Raw genomic sequence first — 22021 nt, forward strand, 5'->3', positions numbered from 1 at the left:
GCACTAGATCATCGGGAAGCCGGGAGGCTGAAGCTGGCCACTTCTCCCCAGTTTTTAAAAACTGCTAAGCAAGTAGAGAGCGTGGGTGGCACTGTGGTCTAAACCACTGAACCTAGGGATTGCCGATCAGAAGGTCGGCAGTTCGAATCCCCACGACGTGGTGAGCTCCCGTTGTTCGGTCCCAGCTCCTGCCAACCTAGCAGTTCGAAAGCATACAGTGTAAGTAGATAAATAGGTACCGCTCCGGCGAGAAGGTAACCAGCATTTCCGTGCACTGCTTTGGGTTTGCCAGAAGCGGCTTAGTCATGCTGGCCACATGGCCCGGAAGCTGTATGCTGGCTCCCTCGGCCAGTAAAGCGAGATGAGCACCACAACACCAGAGTTGTTTGTGAGTGGACCTAATAGTCAGGGGTCCCTTTACCTTTAAGCAAGTAGAGAGATGCTTGAGCCGACCATTGATCCACCTAGTTCTCCATTGTCTTCTCCTCTTCCTCCTCCTCCCAACCAGTGCCAGATTTACGTATAAGCTAAAAAAGCTATAGTTTAGGGCCCCACTCTCTTGGCCCCCCCAAAAAAAGTTTAAAGGGGGAAAACTGGATGTACATTTCCAAAATATAAGATAAAAAAACAAATAAAATAAAACCTACATATAGCAACATTGTGTTGTGTTGTGTTGTGTTGTGTTGTGTTGTGTTGGCTCCTAAGATGTAAGTAATGGGCCCTGCCTGCTTGTATTAACTACAATTGCATTGTACAGGTTATAACACTTAATTTCATATTAATAAAGCTATTTATAATTATTACTAGTTTGCATCATATATCACCTATTATTATTTCATGTTATAGCAAGTTTCTAGAGACTAGATTATGAGTTTTTGTAAATTGTGTTTCTAAAGGAACTTTTGTCATTGCCAAAAGCCAATGTGTTTGTGTTATTAAGTTTGTTATGAATAAAAAAATCACTTTAAGTTAGAGCTTAATAATTATTTCACTATTAATATACTTCTTAATTGCATTTCAGTTCAACAATTACCTTGATAAAATACCTATTTTGTTATGTGCAAATGGCTTTAGACACCTATTAGGTCCATATATTACCATACAGCATATATTCAACACAAAAAACAGCGACAATTTGTTGTTGACAAAGGACATATAAAGGCCCCATTACCTTCAGTAGCTTAGGGCCTCATCAAACCTAAATCTGTCCCTGCTCCCAACCATAGATTTGCTCAGATGCCCAGCTTGGGGCTCTTCCTCAACCTCCTCCTCCTAACCATAGGATTGCCCAGCTTGTGGACAGCGGAGGACCACCTGCAATGAGACACTCCGTGGACAGAACTCTGGGCTAGGTGGACCCTCGCCCTGATCTCTCAGGGCTCTTCTTATGACTCCAAGGGAGAGTCACCCTTCCATCTTATTATAATACCTGCCAGATCCCTAGCGGGTGCGGGGCTTCCTCTAAGCAATTTAGACTGTGCTCCGAGAGAGATCTGGGCATCCAAGAATCATTCTCGTCCAGTTAAATGGGAGAGGAGGCGAGCAGCCTAAAACCACGCAAAGCATACTCCCCCCCCCCCTCTAACTTCCCAGCGGAGCAAATGTCTTATGTCTCCCCCTCTCCCTCCCCCGGAAAGAGGGTATTTTGTCCACATTATGTGTTGGAAAGGCAAAGCCAGGATACATAACTTGGAAATTATAAAAGGAAGTAAATCCATCAAAGCAAATTCTTTGGGGAATACAATTAGGCGCGGGGGCGGCGCGGCGCGGCTGCGGGGAGGGGGTGTGCGTCCGCGAGACAAAGGCGCCCACATTGGAAAGCAGCGCCGTCGATGAGTGACGATACGCAGGCGAGCTGGCTGTGCAGACGCGGGCAGTCTGTGTGTGTGGAAAGGAGGGGGTCGAGCTGAAACCGTGAGGGGGGGGGGGTGGAAATCAACAAATGTGATTTGGAGGAGACGCTGGAAAGCAAACCAAATCGATGTAAACTCATTTGGGCTTGAAAGGGGATTTGAAAAGGGTTTTAGACTTCCTCCTGCAGACATCCAGAGCAACCTCAGCACACCACTTACCTCTTTCTTTCTTTCCTTCCACAAGCCCTCCAGTAGCGCAATGGCTCGGTGTGTTTGGCTGTTAACCAGAAAGTTGGTGGTTCGAGCCCGCCCAGGATTCCTGCATTGCAGAGGTTTGGGCTAGATGACCCTCGGGGTCCCTTCCAACTCTGTAATTCTATTATTCCTTCCTTCTTCCTTCCCTCCCGCCCCGTTTCAAAACTGTGTAGAGAATAATCAACCTGCCCAGTAAAACAATATCAACAATACCATGAAACCCACCCTAATAGAAAACTCTTGACCCCAATCCCATAACCACAGCGAGCTTATGACATATGCCAATATTGGTGGCCTGGCTAAAGAGTTAACTTTCCATGCAAAGCGACAAAAGCGCAGCGCTGCTTAATTTGGACTGGGTCGTGCCTTTCTCAGTGCATGATCTGGCAACGTTTTTCCCAGCGATGAGGACTAGTCACAGCCACGGATAGGGACAAAAGCCTGTCTCAGCCCAATGGCTAGGGATGGAAGAGTTATAAATGAACAAGGAACATGCCCCACATTAGATCGTATTTACATTTATTCTTGCTGCTTGAGCGGGGAAAGGGAGTTAAGAGGTGGAGAACGGATACAGATAAAAGCCTTCTTTTACAATGGAAGCACGCGCACGCTCCAGAATTTTTGTCTTTTAAAAGTCTTGGATGATGGCTGAAGGTGGGGATATTCACATAAGGTGTGAAGAGAGATCTCCTGTGGTTATAGGGTGGGAAAACACTTTCCTGTTAGCCTGGAATGCTCCCCCACCCTGGATATATTAGGCTACCATTTATATCTCGCCTTTCCACCAAGAAACTCAAGGCGAGTTCCTCCCGCGATACGTATTAGTCTCACAACAACCCTGTGAGGTAGGTTGGGCTGAAAGAAAGCAAATGGGCTGAGGTCACTCATTGAGCTCCATGGCTGAAAGGTGTCCAAAACAGGACTAGTACAAGACTCCAGCCGCAATACCTTATTTTACCCTACCCACCACACCGCACCTTCTCATTACTCAACAATTCCCTAGAAAATGTTCTGGCCGAGGCGTTTCAGGACTAAGAGGTGGCAAAGGAGGACCCTAAGTGTAGGAAGCTGCCAGTCAGACCAATGGTCCGTACAGTTTGATATTAACCACGAACTCCGCGAGTCCCCGCGTCCCGGAAGTGGCATTTGTGGCGGCGGGACGAGGGAAACTGCAAAGAAATGGTTCGACCTGGCGGAAGCGCTCCCGGAAAGGTGCCGCTGCGCCCATCGGACGGAGGCCGGCGGCAGCCAGAAGAGATATGGGGCGCCGGCTCCGCCATGGCTAATCAGTACGACGCGGTGGAGTGTCCCTACTGCGACGAGGTCTCCAAATACGAGAAGGTGGCCAAGATTGGGCAAGGCACCTTCGGGGAGGTGTTCAAAGCAAAACATCGTCAAACAGGCACAAAAGTTGATGGAGAATGAAAAAGAGGGGTTCCCTATCATAGCCCCACGGGAGATCAAAATCCTCCAACTACTCAAGCATGAAAACGTGAATCTCATTGAGATCTGCAGGACCAAAGCCTCTCCGTACAACTGCTGCAAGGGCAGCATCTACTTGGTATTTGACCTGGCCGGACTCCTCAGCAATGCCCACGTCAAGTTTACACTTTCAGATATCAAGAAAGTCATGCAAATGCTGCTGAACTGTGCTACATCCACCGTGTAATAAGATCTTGCATCGGGACATGAAAGCAGCCAACCCGTGATGGTGTTCTGAAGCTGGCCGACTTTGGCCTGGCTCGGGCCTTCAGCCTGGCAAAGAACAGCCAACCCAATCGCTACACTAACAGGGTGGTGACTTTGTGGTATCATCCTCCAGAGCTGCTTCTGGGGGAATGAGATTATGGACCACCCATTGATCTCTGGGGTGCAGGATGCATAATGGCAGAGGTGTGGACCCGAAGCCCCATCATGCAGGGAAACACAGAACAGCACCATCTCACTCTCATCTGCCAGCTTCGTGGATGCATTACCCTGGAGGTGTGGCCAAACATGGATATGTACGAACTGTATGAGAAGCTGGACCTGCCGAAAGGGCAGAAGCGCAAGGTGAAGGAGCGGCTAAAGGCGTACGTCAAAGACCCATATGCTCTGGATCTCATAGACAAGTTGCTGGTCCTGGATCCTGCCCAAAGGATAGATAGAGATGACGCCCTGAATTACGACTTCTTCTAGTCCGACCCTATGCCCTCTGATCTCAAAAACATGCTCCCTACCCACAACCAATCCATGTTCGAGTACCTGGCTCCTCTCAGGAGGAGGGGTGGACATATGACACAGCAGCCTGCCAATCAAGGCAGGAATCCAGTGGCGACCAATCAGACAGAGTTCGACAGCTGTGGACCAAGAATAAGAACGGAGTACTGGTTTCCAATGGAATAACGAAAATGATTTGTTTCAGCTGTTTTTTCTTTTTTTCTTTTTACTGTTGCAAAGCAAAACAAAACGAACAAAACAAAAACTGGTGGGAAGAGAACAAGACAGCTGTGGGTCTGTGTTTTAAGAGCTGCAGGGCTAGATTAAACACTGGAAAGGTGTGTAGAGTTCTGCCTAGCTGGGCTATCACAGACTGAGTTGCAGCTTTTCTGTGCTTGTTGATTTCTAAAGCACTGAAACAATCTCGATGAACTGGTGGTGGTTGTTTTTTTTTTAATTCATTGGTTCTAATTCAGAAGTGCTTTCTTTTACTTTACGTCTCCTGAATCTTCCAACATTCAGCTGACAGGCACTTCCACCCTCTGGAATGAATGTCAGTAAGAAAACAGGCAGTTGGGGTGGGGGGTGGGGGGTGGCTGTCTGCATACTGACTAAAGTTGATGGGACAGTGCCCAGTTTACTCTAATAAATCAGCCTCCACTGTGTCCAATGGTACCAGTTGACCTCTTTTGAATTTATTTGACATTGACCTAACAGCTGACATTAGATTCTGAATTGTCATTTGTCGTATGTCCAGTGGTGTCTTGTTCCCCCCCCCAACTTGTTGTTGAAAGCAACACAGGCCAAGAACCACCCTGATAAATCTGTTATCAAGGATTGGGAACCTGTGGCCCTCCAGATGTTGTCGGACTCCTGCTCCATCAGCCCCAGTCAGCATGGCCAATGCTCAAGAATCATGGGAGCTGGAGTCTCCAATATCCTCTGGAGGGTCACAGGTTCCCTTTTTCCTGGTCTAATAGGTGACTGGCATGAGTTTGGCCAAACTGCGGGAGGCAGTGGAGGATAGGGGTGCCTGGCGTGCTCTGGTCCATGGGGTCACGAAGAGTCGGACACGACTGAACGACTGAACAACAACAAAGAGTGAGGATTACAATCCCTGCTATCATCTTCTTCATCATTATTATATGCATTAACATTTATACCCCCCCACCTTTTCTCCAAGAAGCTCAACTGTTCAGGATTCCCCATCCCTTCCATTTAAAATGCACAAGAGGTTGGGCTCAAAGCGATAAGGATTGGCCCAAAGCCTCATAGCGAGCCCCGTGGTCAGCAGGGAATTCGAACCCCGATCTTCAAGATCCCATTCAAACACCCTAACAAGGTTGTAACAATGACCCTTTCCATTAGCACCTACTTAATAACATTGTCCCTCCTCAAACGGCCGCTCTGGACAAACCTTCCCAGCCCTGCTCCGATTCCACAGAAAGCCCCCCTTTTCTTGCTCCGGATTTACTACCTCCCAAAAGAGTTGTCATCATCCTTCATTGTGTGTGTGTGTGGGGGGGGGGAAGCACGGGGAGCGTTGGCTGTGATACCTGGTGAGTTTCACTTGGCGGCTGCAATTCAAAACCGGGGAGATTTATTCGCTTAAACTGAGCATGATTCACAGGATTCGACAGAAGTCTTTGATGTAAATGAGGAGGAGGAGGTGGGGTGTTCCCGGAAGCTGATGGAGTGTTTTGCCAGAGGTAAGTGACTGTGAAGGCCAATTCTGGATCTACATGTCCTTTCACAGTGGGGACATAGGTTTCCCAGTGGGAGCTAATCATGGTGAGGATTTGCCAAACGTGTCTTCCTCTTAGCACGTTTCTCCCTTTTGTCCTGAGTTGAGTGGCTTCAAAGTTCATGACACTTTTGGTAAAGGCTGTTCTCCAATTGGAGCGCTCGCAGGCCAGTGTTTCCCAATTGTTGGTGTTTATCCTACATTTTTAAAGATTTGCCTTGAGAGTCTTTAAACCTCTTTTGTTGACCACCAGCATTATGCTTTCCATTTTTAAGTTCGGGTTGCAACTTATTCTTTCCTTCTACTTTTTTCTAAGCAGAAACTACTTCGTTCTTCCATCTTACTCACATAGCTGTCAACTCCCCCCCCCCCTTTTTAAGGGAAATTCCCTTATTCCGAGTAGGATTCCTCGCAAGAAAAGGGAAAAGTTGACAGCTATGCTTATTCACCTTCCGCTCCTCTTTCCTATTCACAATCTTATTTCCTTCCTACCTTCCTTCCCTTCTTGCCCCCAAACTGATGACTCCTTTCCCCACCCTTCCCCGCGCGACCCCTCGCGCGCCTTGGCCCTTTCCTCTCGTTCCATTAAGCCGACGGCTTGTTCCAGCTCATTTCCGTGCCTCCCTTCTCGTTTTAAGAGCTCTCCAAGAGTCTGCAGGGGAAATCCACCGAGAACTCGATTTCTGTCAAGATTATTTTTCATTAGCTTGATTTGAACAGTTACACAAATAATTTTTAATCCGGTTCAGCGAGGGGGCAAAAAGCCTCCAAGACTTTCCCCTCCCTCCCCTTCGAGTCATTCACGTTGCCTCATATAGGACGAAGGGAGCCGTCGCCGTTGAGGGAGGCCTGAGACTTCCCTGTAAGTTTTTTTTTTTTTTTGGGGGGGGAGATGAAACCACAACACAGCGATCTTTCGCAGGCTGCACGTGAAAGTCAGGGTTCTCGCTCTGTGGAGAGGCTGGGGTCATCTAGTCATGCTCCACATCCCTCAATTTAACGGAGGGGGGGGACACACTGTTCCCTAAATGACCCCAAATGCAGGGCCGTTGGTGGGTCGAGGAGCTCTTACCAGCACACACTGCAAATGCAAGAGAAAAGGTTTTCATGTAGAAGGTTCCGGCTTCAGCTTCCAGCATCTCTAGGTTAGGGCTGGGAGAAACACCTGTCTGAAACCATGGAGAGTCACTTAATGTAGACAATGCTGAGCTAGTATAACCGGCAATGTGACTCAATACAGGAAGCCCACAACTTACACACATTTAACTTACAGGTAGGTAGCTGTGTTGGTCTGCCATAGTCAAAACAAAATAAAAAATAAATAAAATCCTTCCTGTAGCACCTTAGAGACCAACTAAGTTTGTTCTTGGTATAAGCTTTCTTGTGCCCATATCTGAATATCTGAAGAAGTGTGCATGCACACGAAAGATCATACCAAGAACAAACTTAGTTGGTCTCTAAGGTGCTACTAACATGTGTTTGGCCAAACTGCGGGAGGCAGTGAAGGATAGGCGTGCCTGGCGTGCCCTGGTCCATGGGGTCACGAAGAGTCGGACACGACTGAACAACTGAACAACAACAAAGGTGCTACTGGAAGGATTTTTTTGTTTTTATTTTGTTTTTACACATTTAACTTGTGTGCATTCAGCTTTACATGTTTTTTTAAAAAAAAATAGGGTGGAAAGGGAGCAGGGTTCCTGGAAAAATGGTTAGCAATCCCACCCACTATCAAACCCAATGTGCTTTGACTATACACAATTTTGATTTCAGGCATGATCACTGGAATGTAACCCCCCTATAAGTTGCAGACTTATTGTATTAGGCAGCTTCCTATGTTCCAGAAGTGATGCAGCCTTCTTTCCCACTGGTGGAACAGCCTGCCAGACTTAGGTTTTAAGATGAGGGATCTCCAAGAGGGACCTTCAACTGCAATCTCTCAGCCCATCTCTGTCTCCATCGTTTTCATAGTCTTTATGCATTTTCAGTAGTAAATTCAGATAAATTATCTAACTCAAAAGAACCCCCTATTCCCACTTCCTCATTCATCTCATGTGTATGTATTATAAACATAGAGGTATTTAAACAAATCATGTGGAGATGTCCGTTGAAGCTTTTAGGTAATGTTATGCACATTGTCTCAACAGATTACTCGAGATAATACCTTGTCATGGTGATTCTGATGTGCTGAATAAAAATATACCATGTTTCCTCAAAGTTATCATTGGAATATTTTTTAGTGCTTTAAGTTTGGTGCTGTGGTCTAAAACACTGACCCTCGGGCTTGCCAATCGGAAGGTCGGCGGTTCGAATCCCCGCGACGGGGTGAGCTCCCGTTGCTTGGTCCCAGCTCCTGCCAACCTAGCAGTTCGAAAGCACGCCAGTGCAAGTAGATAAATAGGTACAGCTCTGGCAGGAAGGTAAACGGCATTTCTGTGCACTGCTCTGGTTTTGCCAGAAGCGGCTTAGTCATGCTGGCCACATGACCCGGAAAAACTGTCTGTGGACAAAACACCGGTTTCCTCAGCTTGTAAAGTGAGATGAGCCCCACAGCCCTAAGTTGCTTAGATGGTTTTTCCATGAGCATAGTGTTCAAGATCTCGTACCATGCCCCCACTGTCAAAAGAAGCATTCACCTTCCAATTTTGAGCTGAAACTTGTCCTGCAATCATATGGACTGCCTTTGCCATTGCATTCCCACTTTTGGCCCTTTTCATTTACAGTGGTGCCTCAGTTTAAGAGCCGCCCTGTTTACGAACAATTTGGTTTACAAACTCCGCAAAACCGGAAGTAGTGTCCCGGTTTGCAAACTTTACCTCGGTCTAAGAACAGAAGCTGAACAGTGGAAGGGCACCAGCGGCGGGAGGCCTCATTAGGGAAAGCGCGCCTTGGTTTAAGAATGGTTTCGGTTTAAGAACAGACTTCCGGAACGGATTAAGTTCGTAAACTGAGGTACTACTGTACATGGTTGGTGGGGATTTGGTGAGTGTAGCACAACTCTGATGATCTACACACCCACCCAAGCCCCATACAACTTGCAAGCGTTTCTGAAGCACCCCAAAACATTAAATATTCAAACCACCTTGCACTAATTCAGCAGGCCCCTGCTGTGAAAACGATCCTCCTTTTGCCGGAATCCAACTTTTGATCTAATTTGTTGCCCCATCCAACTTGACTTAAAGAGTAAAATGGGGCATTCAGTTGACATCAATCAAGGCTCAGTCTGAGGAGGCACGAGGATAGAATATCAGAGAGGTGACCAAGCATGCCACATGATTCAAATCAACTCAGCATTGATTAATTGGGTTCAGTCAGAGTTTCTGGATCATAACAACTGTTGTTCTCCTTCACGTAACATCAACAGGGCCTTGAAAGGGAGAGTATCCATTTCCATCCTGCTCCATCTAGGCGTGTGGTTGCATTAAGACAATCATTTTGTATTAAACCTTTAAAGGCTGGGTGAGTTTTAGACAAACTCAATTTGCTCAAGATGGCCCGGAGGGTGATTAGACAATGTTGGCTCCTTCCCTTCATCAAGAAGATTATATATATATATATATATATATATATATATATGCGCAATGTTTTGACATATGGAAAGGATGTGTGTGTTTTAAGGGAGGGGGGGGAATACAACTGAAGATGGTTTTGAAAAAAGATACAGAAAAGGGAAAGCATTTGGAAGCGTCAACTATGCATGAAACAATGTTGAGATATATACACACACACACCCAAGATTTGATGAAAGAATCACGACGTGCCAACATTAATGAAGCACAGAGGAGAGAGAAAGAGAGAGAGAGAGACTAAAAGCCCTGTTGCAAGGTAACTGTGGAGTGGGCTTCTGAGATGGTTGGACCCTGCTGGAGAAAATTCCTTATAGATTGCAGGGATCTACTATGTATATAAGGAATAAAGTGGACTCTCATATTGTTGTTGTTCAGTCGTTCAGTCGTGTCCGACTCTTCGTGACCCCATGAACCAGAGCACGCCAGGCACGCCTATCCTTCACTGCCTCTCGCAGTTTGGCCAAACTCATGTTAGTAGCTTCGAGAACACTGTCCAACCATCTCATCCTCTGTCGTCCCCTTCTCCTTGTGCCCTCCATCTTTCCCAACATCAGGGTCTTTTCTAGGGAGTCTTCTCTTCTCATGAGGTGGCCAAAGTACTGGAGCCTCAACTTCAGGATCTGTCCTTCTAGTGAGCACTCAGGGCTGATTTCTTTGAGAATGGATAGGTTTGATCTTCTTGCAGTCCATGGGACTCTCAAGAGTCTCCTCCAGCACCATAATTCAAAAGCATCATATCTATATCTATATCTCCTTCTCCTTCTTCTTCTTCTTCTTCTTCTTCTTCTTCTTCTTCTTCTTCTTCATCTATTCAATTTTGAAAACGTAAGCACATTAACTTCGAATTGAATCTATGTTTCTCTTGCAAAATGAACAAGGTGACTTCCCACACTTCCCTCCGTTGTGTTTTTATTCCTACCTGCATTGTATGTCAAACTATATCTAATAAATATTTCCTCTTCTACATTTATTTTCATTCTCAGTCTGCTGCTCGTAATTCAAATCCTGCCTGCAATTTCATTTGATTATAATTCTTTCTCAAATCTTCCAAAAAAGGGGTTTCCATTCTTCAATTGAAAAACAATAAAAAACTCAGTCACTTTGGTCTCTCACTCCTGCTGTCAATTTTTCCTCTATAAACCTTAATAAAATGTATTACAAAACAAACAAAGCATGCCACCCCTGGACTCTTGCTTTCAACTTCACCAGTTCCACATAGTCCATTCGTTTTGCAATCTATTCCTCTTTGGTTGGGACTTTTTCCTCCTTCCAATTCTGCACGTAAAGGATTCTGGCAGCTGTTGTTGCACACTTAAATAGTTTAGTCATATTCTTTGGGACATTGGGATAAGGTGGACTCTCAGATAACCAGGTCCTGAGCTGTACAGGACCTTATATGTTATTACCAACACCTTGAATTTGGCTTGGTAGCAGATGGGTAGACAGTGCAAATCCTGCCCCTACAGGGAATCTCACCACCTATGTTCAGCACCAACTGCAGCCTCACATAAGAGTGCATTGCAATAATCAGACTGAAGTTACCAATGCGTGGACAATTGTGGTCAAGCTACCCTATCCAGGAATGGTTGTAGCTGTCTTACCAACCAAAACTGGTAAAAAGGTGGCTTCTCCCTTGATGCATGGTCTGTGATTGGGAGTATAGTTGTACCTTGGTTCTCAAACGCCTTGGTACTCAAACTACTTGGAACCCAAACACTACAAACCCGGAAGTAAGTGTTCTAGTTTGCAAACTTTCTTCGGAAGTTGAATGTGCCCCGTTTTGAGTGTTACGCTGAGGTCTGTCTGTTTTTGCTATTTATTTTTCATTTTTGTTTTTGTGGCTCTTTCTTTTGTTTTTGTGACTGTGTGGAACCCAGTTCAGCTACTGATTGATTGTGTGACTGCAGTACATTGTTTATTGCTTTCATTTTATAGATCAGTGGTCTTGTTAGATAGTATAATTCATGTTAAATTGCTGTTTTAGGGATTGTTTTTAAAAGTCTGGAACGGATGAATCTGTTTTGTATTACTTTCTGTTGGAAAGCGTGCCTTGGGTTTGGAACGCTTTGGTTTTGGAACGAGCTTCCGGAACAGATTAAGTTTGAGAACCAAGGGACCACTGTACTGGCTTAAAATATTGGTGGTGGGTGGGTCAGGTAAGCTCCACCCTGCATAATCAATCACATGATTTGAATGGCACATCATTTGAATGGCAATGCCCATCAACTTGGAGGGGGGGAGCAGCCCCCTCAAATATTTTACTGGGTGGGCTGAAGACCCCTTGGCCCCTAGGAGTTGGCTCCTATGTTGGCTTATTTAAAACCAAAGTAAAGAGAATGGTGAGTGGTACAATGAGAGAGAGAGAGAGAGAGAGAGAGAGAAGTGGTTTCGCTTCCTCCTGAAAATAAAGTCACAGAGTAGTGAGGACCATTGTTACCCCATTCTGAGTGACAGCATCTTCCCATGAAATCTAAAGCTGTACTCCCCCCTGTCTCTCTCCCTGTTTCAACCCCCCCCCAAATCCCTCTACTTGATCTGAAAGGCTTTCTAATAAAATAGAGATGTAACTCTATCTGCAATAAGTGCAGCAAATGTTCAATGGATAACATGTAATTAATAACAGAAATGCTTCTCTCTTATTAAAACGGGGGGCCTCCTTTAGCCTTTCACCTCCATATAAGTGTCTCTCTGGTTTTATGATGGCAATGGACAACATTATTGTGCGAGCCTACGTGTGTGTGTGTGTGTGTCTTAAAAAAAAAAAGGTTCACATAATTTTGGCTGAGATTGACTTGGTTGTGGTTGGTTTCCGTCTCTCTCTCACACACCCCCCTTGGTATATTCTTATTTTATTTGCTCCTAGCGGTTTATAGGGAGGCTGTCCGCCGGATGAACTCAATCAGTGTATGAAAGCAAGCCTTGTCCCTTTGAGTCAAGATCCTGTCTATGGACTTCAGTGCAACTGTATCTATTTACACACAAACAGACCACGAGGGGAAGAGAAGGCGCATGTGAGCAGTTGTGTTAGTGAAACAGGGGCAGTAGGACAGGGGTGTGCTCAGTCCATTGCACCGCCAAGCACCTGAGAATGTATCAATATATTTATCTGTGTGTGTGCAGCAATGGTTTTACAAAAAGGTGTGGCCAATTGTGTTCCTATAGCATGGGTAGGCAAACTAAGGCCCGGGGGCCGTATCCGGCCCAATTGCCTTCTAAATCTGGCCCCTGGACGGTTCGGGAATCAGCGTGTTTTTACATGAGTAGAATGTGTCCTTTTATTTAAAATGCATCTCTGCGTTATTTGTGGGGCATAGGAATTCGTTCATTATTTTCCCCCCAAATATAGTCTGCCCCCCCACAAGGTCTGAGGGACAGTGGACTGGCCCCCTGCTGAAAAAGTTTGCTTACCCCTGTCATATAGGGAACATGCACTTCCTTACGACATAGCATTTAATCCCATTTGGGAAGCCATGCCAGCTTCAGAATCTCTTGGGACAGCATCACTGCAGAAGAATGAAGACCCCTGTAAATACGTCTATGAAAGAGGCTTTGCTTTCTATTGGTTTATCTGTGCAGGGTGTTTGTGAGGTGATGGCTGTGTGCATTTTTTCTTTTCTTTTTTAGCTTATAGGGCATCTTCCAGTTTAGAACGACTCCAAAGAGGATCATACTGTAACACGCAGCACAATGCTCTGAGCGATTGGAAGCTGTGGAGGTTGGTCTGAAAGGGCATTGTAGAGTTGGATAAGGTTCAGAAAAGGAAACCCCAATGATCAAGGGGTGTGTGTGTAATGACTCCCCTACAAGGAAGGTTTGGTATGGTATATTAAGAGAAAGTCACACTAAAACGCAGATGAATTTTCATGATGACTTTCAACAAAAAGACAGACAGACAGACAATGTGGAAATTTGGAGAACTGGATTTAAGATTGGAAAAAGGAGAAAATAAGCAAAACCAGAACTGAACACAACTGAACAAATCTATGCTTGGGCTGCAAATGTTTTTGGACCAGCCCCAGCTTTTTCTGGGTCAAAGTCAGCCTTGACTTTTGTACTTAAGGTGCTTGATTCTGCAAGTGATCTCTCCCTACCTACCTTGCTACCTGCCTGCCTACCTACCTACCTACTCTACCATGTCAATCTCACCCCCCCCCCCACTGGTTATACACTTAGTTGGATTCTCAGCCATGCAATCTCATTTCCATCCCATCTTTTCTTCCACTCCTTCCTTTGCTACCTCCACTTGCACTCTGACTGATCTGCCTGCTCAGGACTGGGACTGGCTAGTGTTTTGGGGTTGAGACAGAAGATCAGGCTGTTCTGATCTCTGGGAGAGACATCGAGCTGGAGGCTGGCTCTGTTCCCATCATAAAGTGAGAAGCAACTTGGTGAGAAGCAAACTGGATGTCATCTTGGAGTCCCAGTTTTTCATCATTAATACCAGCTTCACCTGTTTATTTGTATGCCACCTTACCACAAAATTGTGTCCAACATGGCTCACCACAGATAAAGTGAACAATTAAGCATTTTAAAAATGATATATTAGAAACAATGAGAAACAATAACATCAATAATTTTTTTTTTAAAAAAACCAATCCATGTAAGTTTGTATAAAAGAACACAAATAAACCATCTTAAAATTACACAGGCGAGAGAATATTATAAAACACATTTAAAAAATAGTATACAAAACACCCACACTCTCCAGATGATGTATTTATTTCCAATAGTTTGTATCCAAGACTCAATCTTCAAAGTTACTCGGCAGGGGAAATACTAAGATCATGAAGAAAGTTTTCCCAGGGTGAGGCTCACCCATTGTACTCTGGCAATGCTGCCTCTTCCAAATGCAGGAAACTCAACTGCATAATTTGTGGCTTTCTTTTTTCATTGAATGTCCCAGAATTCCCTCTGATCTGGGGGCTGTGATAAGAGAGGTGGGAGTGGCAGCAATTAGCAGATAGTTGTGAGACACCCGAGAGTAATGGAATAGTTTTGCCTACCTTGTAAGGGAGTTGTGCAAGGAAGTGGGTGAGTGGGCTCTCCTGCTTCCTGTTTTGAATTTGGCTTCTTCTTGCCCTTGTGCAACCTTTTACGTTTGTCCTTGATGAATTTCCACTTCTTGCCATTTGCCCAGGTCACTAATTTATTGAGATCGTCCAGTGCAGTTAGCCTGCATGCGACCCTCTCCTGGGCCATTATTTATATGCTTAAAGGGAAGGATGTTTAAATGATTGCAGGATCGGGATTGATGTTTGCTAAGAGGGCCCCAGCCGGTTTGTGTGTGTGTGTTATTACAGAGTTTGTTCAGCCTTCTGGAATTTATCACTTAGTTACCTTTTTCTGCCTCTCCCCCGACATCATGACTGACTGATGGAGAAATGAGTAAGCCGTGAGGCAGGATTCCGGTTTCCACATGGAGTGCAATAATCAGGGCCAAAGCCACTTGCAACATTGTAACATAAACAATAGGAAGCAGATTAAGCAGAAGTTGCTTGTGTGAGGAATGCAGGTGTTAAACATCAGAATTCTCTCCCCCAAACAAACAAACAAACAAACAAAGAGCAATGCTTCAAAATCTGCACACTTCCCCCCCAAATTGTTACTGTGGTTTGGAACTTATCCAATGGTGGCCCACCAGATGCTATGGAGAAGCCCCCAGCAGGGCAGTGAAGCTACAACACACCTGACCATCTCAGCAACTGGAATCCATTGCAAAATAAACTATTATGTGATTTGTGATCTATTTGCTGGGGGGTGGGGGAACACAAAGTTGTTGTCCTGAATGCCCTCCTGGTGTGAATGATTCTTTTTGTACACCCGAAAAATGATACTGGCCTGATAAAATAATAAATCTAGGGAAATCGCCCCCCGCCCTTGCCCTTCCTTTCTGTTCCTTTCCATCAAACCCTCCGTCCTCCCCCCCCTTTTAAAAAAGTTTCCATTGCAGTTCATCCCCAAATATTTTAATTGAAAAATGTCACCCCTGCCCCCCCGCCCCCGAGATAAATAACATCCTCGGTTTTCTTGTGCTGACGGGTCTGATCTCCTCCAGAGACATCAGCTGGGAAAGACACTGCACCCTGAATGAACTTTCGAACTTTACCCTTCGGCTCCAGCCGATTCGTTTTTCTCAACACCCCGTCAACAAGTGGTTGTTGCACATATGAAAAACAGATTAAAAGAGAGAGAGAGAGCGAGAGAGAGAGAGAGCGCAACCTCAACTCTTGCTCCTTCTGATTGGAAATGCATCTTATTGGATTGTCCGGTAAGTTCCAACTTTGGCAGCTGCTTACATTCCACCCCCCCCTTTAAATTTTCTAACTGTAGGGCCACGGGCAGCCTTCCTATGGCGGAGAAGTGCCATAAGTAAAGAGAACGGCCTGCCATCTGCTTGGCTACTTGATCAAGTTACAGTAATAAATTCTTGTGAATTTCCAGAGTGTTTTGCTGCGCTACCACTAAGGCAGTGATGGAAGCCGCAGTGTGGATCTCTTTGTGCCAATTCAACAGCAACTCCTTCTAATGCAAACTTGCTGTGGCAAATAGAGATGGGAGAAGAATGCATTTTTTTAAAAAATTAGTACATTATTTTATGTACTACCTTTCCACACTCCCCCTAGCCGCTCAAGATGGTGCATGAGGTACTCCCCTTCCTGTCCTATCATCACATACTCCTGCCAACCTAGTAGTTTGAAAGCATGCCAGTGCAAGTAGATAAACAGGTACCACTGTGGCAGGAAGGTAAACAGCGTTTCCATGTGCTCTGGTTTCCGTCACGGTGTTCCATTGTGCCGGAAGTGGTTTAGTCATGCTGGCCACATGACCCGGAAAGCTGACTGTGGACAAACGCTGGCTCCCTCGGCCTGAAAGCAAGATGAGCGCTGCAACCCCATAGCCGCCCTTGACTGGACTTAACCATTCAGGGGTCCTTTACCATTTACCTTTACCTATCATCACAAGAACCCTTTGAGATAGGTTAGGCTGAGAGACAAGATAACCCAGTGAGGTTCATGGCTGAGCAGGGATGCAAACCCTCATCTCCAAGGTCATAGTTTGACAACGTAATGTTGAGAACCAGTGTGCCTCTAAATTTGAAACAAAATAGAAAATTCTTTCCAGTAGCACCTTAGAGACCAACTGAGTTTGTTCTTGGTATGAGCTTTCGTGTGCATGCACACTTCATGAACCTCTAAATTTGGTTCAGTTTGCTTCTAAAGGTGAACTTTCAAAATTTGTACTTTCAAAAACAAGACCTGTGGCTTGGCAGCAGTAGATGTGAAAAGGATCTGGGGTGTGTGTGTGTCTTAGTAGACCATAACTTCAACATGAGTCAACAGTGTGATGCTTCAGCAAAAAAAGCTAATGCAATTCTAGGCTACATCAAAAAAAGTATAGTGTCTCAATCAAGGGAAGTAATGGTACTACTCTAGTCTGCCTTGCTTAGAACCTGCCCAGAGTCCTGTGTCCAGTACTAAGCACCACTGTTCTAAGAAGGATATTGATGAGTCGAAACGTGTGCAGAGTTGAGTGACCAAGATGATCAAGGGTTTGGGAAACCAAGCCTTATGAAGAACAGTTGAAGGAATTGGGCATGTTCAGCCTGGAGAAGAGAAGACAGAGATGCAATATGATAGCCACATATCCAAAGGACTACCACATGGAAGCTGGAGCAAGCTTGTTTTCTGCTGCTCCAGAGAGTAGGACCTGAACTTGCAAGAAAGGAGATTCTGACAAAACATTAGGAAGAACATTCTGATAGAAAGAACTGTTTGAGAGTGGAACAGACTACCCTGAAAGGTGTTGGATTCTGCCTCATTGGAGGTTTTAAAACAGAGGTTGGATGGTCATCTGTCAGGAATTCTTTAGCAGCAATTCCTGCATTGCAAGAGGTTAAACTAGATCACCCTTGGGATCTCTTCCAACTCTACAATTGTATGATTCTAGGAAACACAGCCATCCTTTGAAATCCACACATCTCTGAATTTGCAATGCAGTTCTCCACTAAAAACAATGTGTATAAGAATGCATAAACTGGAGATGGGATTCAACGAAGCCAGCTGAGGCTGATGGGAGTTGTAGTACAAAACACTTGGAAGGCCCCACATTGGTAAAGGCTGCAGTAAGCCTTTCAAAGCGAAATCCTACACACAACTACTTGGCAGTTAGTTCTCCTTAGGTCAATGAGGCTGGTTATTCCAAGGTAGGTGGTGCATAGGGTTTTAGCCTTTGAGATCTACTTTCCAGTGGATTCACCAAGGCTTACTATAAGGTGACAGAAGAAAACACATTGGAGCAGGTTCTGATTTTTCACTGCTTCCAAATTCACAGCTTCCTACGTTACAGAACTGAATTATTAGCAGAAGTGTGAAGAAAAAGAGGCTCCCTTTGAAGAGCTAATCCAAACCAGTCGTTCAGACATGAAAGATTTGATCTTAACTGTGTACCACGTTTTCCCGCATATGATAGCCGTCAATAGAAAGACAAGCTATCAGATGTACACAAACGTAAGGGTAGCCCTGCTGGATAGTAAAAAGCAGCTTCCTGTATTCCTTGTGACATTGAGAGATGCCTTCTACAGGGCTAGTTCTACCATTAGATACCCATTCTCCCTTTTCTCTTAAGCTACCCTGCTCCGCACCTCCTAAGCTAACCCGCTGCCCTCCAACATGGGTGGAAAATGTCGTCCTATCATCACTGTTGAAATAAGATCCAGCTGCTAGTTTGGGTGGAGTGTCATACTGTATTGTGCTTCACATCCTGGAGTAAAATGGTCTTCCAATCACTATGCTGATGTTGTTGGACTCCACCTCCCACCAGTCCCAGCAAGCATGGTCAACAGTCAGGGATGATGGGAGATATCTATCAACATCTGGAAGGCACCACATGTTGGAAGTTTGGGTGCAGGTCGGCTTGCAGAAAGGGGCTGCATGGGTCAAAACAGATAGAGTAAGGGATGCCCAGATCTCCACACTTTCTCTGTACCTTTAACCTCTATGCTAACTTCTCTCTATCTTTCGAAATTTAGACTGATTTGTCCTAGGTTGCATCCTGTTCACAACTTCCTCTTCCTCCTTTCCCTGGACTTTGAGGCATGAGGTCATATTGGATGTACCTTCTGAGAAGAAAGGGGCAGACAGAGCTTCATTGTTTCTCCAACTGGTTGGTTAAGTAGGAATATAGAACTCTTTCCTATTAAAAATGTACTTCCCTTAAAGTCTTGGGGCTCATCCACACTTATCTTCCACCACTCTTTCCAGACAGCACTTTAAAACGCCATGTCAGAACACACACACACACACACACACACAAAATATATTGCCCTGAGCCGCCTTCTTCTTCTTCTTCTTCTTCTTCTTCTTCTTCATCAAGAAAAATATACATATCAGGGAGGCAGTTATGGTGAGTTCTGGCACCTCTTTTTCTAGAAAAATGGCACTGACAAAACTTAATATATTTTTCCTAAAAAAAAAAAAAAACCAAACCAAGAGTTTTATCTAGATACTATGAAAACACAAATAGGGTGTGTGTGTGTGTGTGGTGGGGAGATAAATAGAGAAAGAAAAATAAAAAAATAAAAAGAGTAGAAAAGAGGTTAAAGGAGAAGGATAGAACAGTAATATTTAGAAAATAAAGAACTTCTGATTCTTCATTTGTCCGCTATTAAAAAAACCAATATTAACTTCGTCCAATCCAATATAACACCCAACAAAGCCAATTTCTATAGACAAACATTAATCCTGAAATCCAGATATCATCATTACATTTTCCTTTTCATACAAAAAGTCTACAAGGGGTTTCTAATCTTTAATAGATGTTAACAATGACTCTTTAAAGCTGAATTGGAGCAAATATCAATTTGGGTTTTCTTTGGATTGACGATTGCTCCGATTGAGCTTTTAAGAGTGGGTTTTGTGGGGAAAGCTCTGGAGCATAAAAGAAAAAGTTGCTTGGACACAGAAAATCTGTTCCTGGAAAGAGTGGAGGATAGGTAAGTGTGGATAAGCCCTCAGTGTCAAAGGTGTGCTTCAAACAAGGATTCATTTAACTAAAGTTAACTTATTCAAACTCCAATTGCTAATGCAATTGCTTTAAGTAGAAAATCTGGGAGAATTCCTAGTTATTTAGAAAGAAATCATAATAGAGCAATCCAACTCATGCCTACTCAGAAGTAAACCACACTGAGTACACACAGCTAAGTGTCTGTAGAAATGCAACCTTAGGGCAGGTTCCTGCAATGATTTTATCACTGAAAAACATCTGCTTCTCAAAAGCACTCAATAAATAATTTTAATCACTAGGGCTGTAACATGTAGTCAGTGAATAGGTTAGTTAGAGCAATCAATTCAGAACATTTTAATTGACCAGAAAGGTGCTCTCCCGATGAACCAATCAGCAGATTTATTCATGAAATAAATATACCAAGTTCCCATAAAAGAGAAGAGGAGAGAAGAAGGAAAGAGGAACGAACTCTTTCTAAGATGATGTTCTCTAGCACATAGTGCAATCATCTAAAGACTTAAGATGCTGCCAAGGCTGAGAAATAACTCAGTTGTAAACTGGATCTTCTAAGATCATAATTCCTGAATGTGTGACAAGCCCTGGCTTTGTTCCAAGAGAATATCGTTGTTGTTGGCATCCGTCTGTCTTGAGAGGCAATGGAGTGCACCTCTGGGGGTGAAGTCAAACTGCTGCGTTAGCAGCACTGAGGTGACTTTCCCAGGGCACAAGCCTGGGTGGTGTGTATGGAGGTCCTGGCAGTGGTGTAGCATGGGTTGCCAGGTCCCAGGGCTGCGTGGAGGGGGGTGGGTAGGAGGGAAATGGAAGGTGTACGCATGCACATTCAACTACCTAATGACGACATTCGTGTCACCCAGGAGATCACAGCTGCAGAGATAAGAAAGTAAGCCATTCCATTGTCTGGAGAGGTCACTTCTTGGTTCATATGGATAAGCCATTTTCAACGGATCCCAGTGATGGAAGTGCTCAGCTGTATTGAGGCAGCACTGGATATTGAAGTTTTGTACCCCCTAACAATTTTGCACCTGGGGCAACTGCCCTTGTGCCCCCCTCCCAAGCTATGCCACTGGGTCCAGGGCTGTCTAGATGACAAGACCCTCCCCACTCTGTGACATAGTCCAAAAGGGAAGCAGAGCAACATGTTAGGCACTAGCTTGGCTGCAGGAGTTGCTGGAAGGAGGTGTACAAGGCAGCATCCAACCGTCCTAAGGACTCCACTCCAGATTTGTGTAGTGTTTACTCCTCAGCCTTTTTTTCCTTCTCCCAAAGATATTGCGTAAGGTTTTCCTTCTCCTAGATGGACTCCCTTCTCAGACTGGCGAGCCCCATTTGCCCCTCTACAGCCCATGCAGAAACGTCCTTCTTGACCGTTGGATCTACTATTGGTCTTATCCGCTCAATCTGTCTTTGCATGTAGGGGAAGTCCCTGACTCACTGAGGGTTTGAGACCCGTTGGCTACCCTCACCTGGTGTAGCTGACCAGTTGACGCTGTTTTCCAGGGTGTGGCGGCTGTCTCATGCTGACAGCTTCCAGGAGCCACAGGTGAGAGTTGAGTGCAGGGTTGGGACCAAAGGTGGACAAACAGAAGGATCACAATGCGTCTTCCACCAGAGGTGTTACCCCTCCTCTAACACCCCATGCGCCCCCAATATTGTAATATCTTCCTTATTCAAACTAAGATTGTTCACAGTTCTGGGGGATGCCAACATGTGCCCATGGGTGCCAGCATGCCCTCCAGCACCTACAATTGCATCTGTGTGAAACATCTATTTACTCTTCCCAGTCAGTTTCTGTTTGCACTGGCAGAGTATTGTCTACACTGACTGGCAGCAGCTCCCCAGTGTTGTAGACTGGAGTTATTTCCCCATCCTACCCTGTCGGGGACCAAACCTTGGACTTTCTGTGTGCAAAGCAGATGTTCTGCCACTGAGCACTCTTCCACCAAGACCAGAGAGCTCTGCCTGAAAGCATGCTGGAAGCTGGAGACATAAAAGACCAGCTTGCTCTGTGCTGGATCCAAAGCTGTTGGGGTGTTAATGCTGTGGGCCCCTCTATCCTATCCTCAGGTTGTATATATGGGTCAATAAATTCATATATCCTGAAGGCACTACAGTCTCTGCTGACCTTCATTCCAAGGAAACCAAACCTGGGTAAGTGCCTGGATTCACTCACCACTCAAAGATGTGGTAGTGTGTAATAATATCTTTACACTCTCCTTTTTTTCATTTAAGGAAGGAGAGAATATTTGGAGCAAGCCTCTGCCTTTGCCTTTCACACTTTCTCCATTCCACTGATACCTGGCCAAGCAGGTCTTGGAAAGCCTCCCACACTTGGCAGTGCAGGCGAAACAAAAAGGCAGATTGTGGATTCTTCATTTCAAAGC

At 45.0% G+C, this 22021-nt stretch overlaps 2 pseudogenes; both read left to right on the top strand.

The window, feature by feature from the left end:
• The first annotated feature begins 3386 nt into the window (after positions 1-3386).
• On the top strand, positions 3387-4493 carry LOC117039095 (annotated as a pseudogene).
• Positions 4494-14370: 9877 nt separating this feature from the next.
• On the top strand, positions 14371-14516 carry LOC117039323 (annotated as a pseudogene).
• The last annotated feature ends 7505 nt before the right edge of the window (positions 14517-22021 follow it).

The sequence above is a fragment of the Lacerta agilis genome, chromosome 17 (genome assembly GCF_009819535.1).
Source record: "Lacerta agilis isolate rLacAgi1 chromosome 17, rLacAgi1.pri, whole genome shotgun sequence".
In the NCBI taxonomy this organism is placed as follows: Eukaryota; Metazoa; Chordata; class Lepidosauria; order Squamata; family Lacertidae; genus Lacerta; species Lacerta agilis.